This window comes from Stegodyphus dumicola, chromosome 1 (genome assembly GCF_044657685.1).
Source record: "Stegodyphus dumicola isolate Sdum_Otavi_A_Nest chromosome 1, ASM4465768v1".
NCBI classification, from domain to species: domain Eukaryota; kingdom Metazoa; phylum Arthropoda; class Arachnida; order Araneae; family Eresidae; genus Stegodyphus; species Stegodyphus dumicola.
Genome location: NC_140768.1, coordinates 28,482,033 through 28,484,076, shown reverse-complemented (window position 1 = coordinate 28,484,076; position 2,044 = coordinate 28,482,033). Strand labels below are relative to the sequence as shown.

The following is a 2,044-nucleotide window of genomic DNA, read 5'->3' as shown; positions in this document are numbered from 1 at the left end:
ACTGCGATGGTTTCGCGATTGGGTCCCTAAAACCCCAGTCGCCCTTTAAAAAAGGGGAATATATAAGGTATTTCTTCCGCCTTCTTAGCATGCTGTAGCACACGCTGGTCAGCACACTCGGCGCGTATTCGAGAGGTCGATAGTTGGTGTCCTAGAGAAGACATTGCTCATTTTTCACATCATCTTATAAGGTATTTCTCCCACTTCCCTAGCGTGCCTTCGTGGTGTAACGGTAGCACGCTGGGCCAGTATTCCAGAGGTCCGTGGTTCGATTCCCGGCGAAGGCGGTTGCATATTTTTCACCTTTTCTGCTTCCAATTAACCTGACTCTACAATCTGCTTAAAAAATAAATAAATAAATAAAAATAAAAAACCCTAATGTCTCTACAAGTTAAAAAAATTGCTAATGGCTGTCGTTAATAATATTCAAAACGATAAAATATATTACAGTTGAATTATACCACTTGATATTTTAAAATACGTTACTCTTCTAAAAAAATTCTAAAATTAAAAAAAAAAAAAAAAAACTCCTTAGGCACACCTAAGTACTACATAGCATATGGTAAATTTTAAAATCTGATAATTTTGCAGTTTTTTAACCCCGATATTTGCTGAGGATTACTATACATATGAGTGAGATTCAAAAGTAATAACTGCCAGTTAAGTACATTTCACCAAAAGCTGGTCTGAATGATCATCAAATTATAAAACCGATACAGGAATATTATCCAGTCTTAACGCTGCGTGATATGCCTAGTCATAACGCTGCATGATTCTGTATACGAAAAGGTTATACTTAAAACAATTTGTAAATAAAGTTTGATAAGAATAATGTACTTAGTGAGAAACCAAATAAGTTTACAAAATAAAGAATTTTATATTTTAACTGTATAGATAGCGAGGAAGAAACGAAAACCGAATCAACGAAGAAAAATACAGCATCCTTAAACAAACAATGCATGCGTTGAGAGCTGTGTATACGTTAAAGCACTAACTTGAAATTCACAAGATGAATTCCTTCAAAACGGATCAAATTCCATACAGCTAAAAGTTCAGTCTTAGAGGAACATTAAACTAAATTTCTATTTAAATATAAATTTAGTTCAGAAAAAGGAATTTCTGAAGATAATTTTATGAAATGAACGCCAAAGGCGTGATTTTGATTTGTACATGTGCACATGTATTCAGGCATAAGCACTGTTACGTTCAGACATAAGCACCCCTCGGTGCTTAATGAGAATTATCTTTTTCTGAGGGACAGAATGGACTGCAGATTTTTGGAAGAGATGTGCAGCGGAAACCCCCTAGTGTGGTTTCCGGGCATAAGGGACTAATTAATCTCTTTTCAGGTTTTTAACAAAACGAGGAGAGAGCTTTCTGTAAAAAGCTTTTGATACTGTAAACGAGAGAAAGTAGACGCATTTTAGCGTCGTCGCCGGGTCAGCGGCCTTTGTATGAATGATAGCTGAAATGATTCAATTATTTTAATATTTATTCAAGAATTTCTTATTAAGTTTTCAAAATAAATATTTTAAAAGACAACCTGTCTTTTCTGGCACCCAACACGGGTGTTCTAGAGTTACAGTACTTGCTTTTGATAGACTTTTTGTATAATATTTTACGATTCGATTCCAATTTTTTGCTTCTGAATTGCAAATAGATAGTCTTAAAACTCAGTATTTATTATATAAATGTATAATATTTCGCACTATATAAATAGCTTTTCTTATTAAGAATTTCTGAATTTTCGATTCAAAGCGGAAGGCCTTGTGGCACAGATTATGATCCTATTTTTGTTAATTCATCTTATTAGCAGTCTAAAACTTTCATTAATTAATCATTAGCAGTCACTTTCATTAATTAATCACAATGATAATATCGAATTGAATTGTTTTGTATCTTTCAATTCAGCGTAGATATGTTAAGAAATCTGTTTATACTAACAAAGCAAAATAATGACGCTGAACCCATTCAATTGAAAGTTAAGTCTCTTTTCTTCATTTCTTGTGTCATTTTCCTATAATAATCTAGACTTTATTTCCCA

General features: G+C 33.3%; 1 non-coding gene across 1 annotated transcript; it reads left to right on the top strand.

The window, feature by feature from the left end:
• Positions 1 to 215: 215 nt before the first annotated feature.
• TRNAT-AGU (transfer RNA threonine (anticodon AGU)) lies at positions 216 to 287 on the top strand. Its single transcript has one exon. It is a non-coding gene; the product is annotated as a tRNA-Thr (tRNA).
• Positions 288 to 2,044: the final 1,757 nt, after the last annotated feature.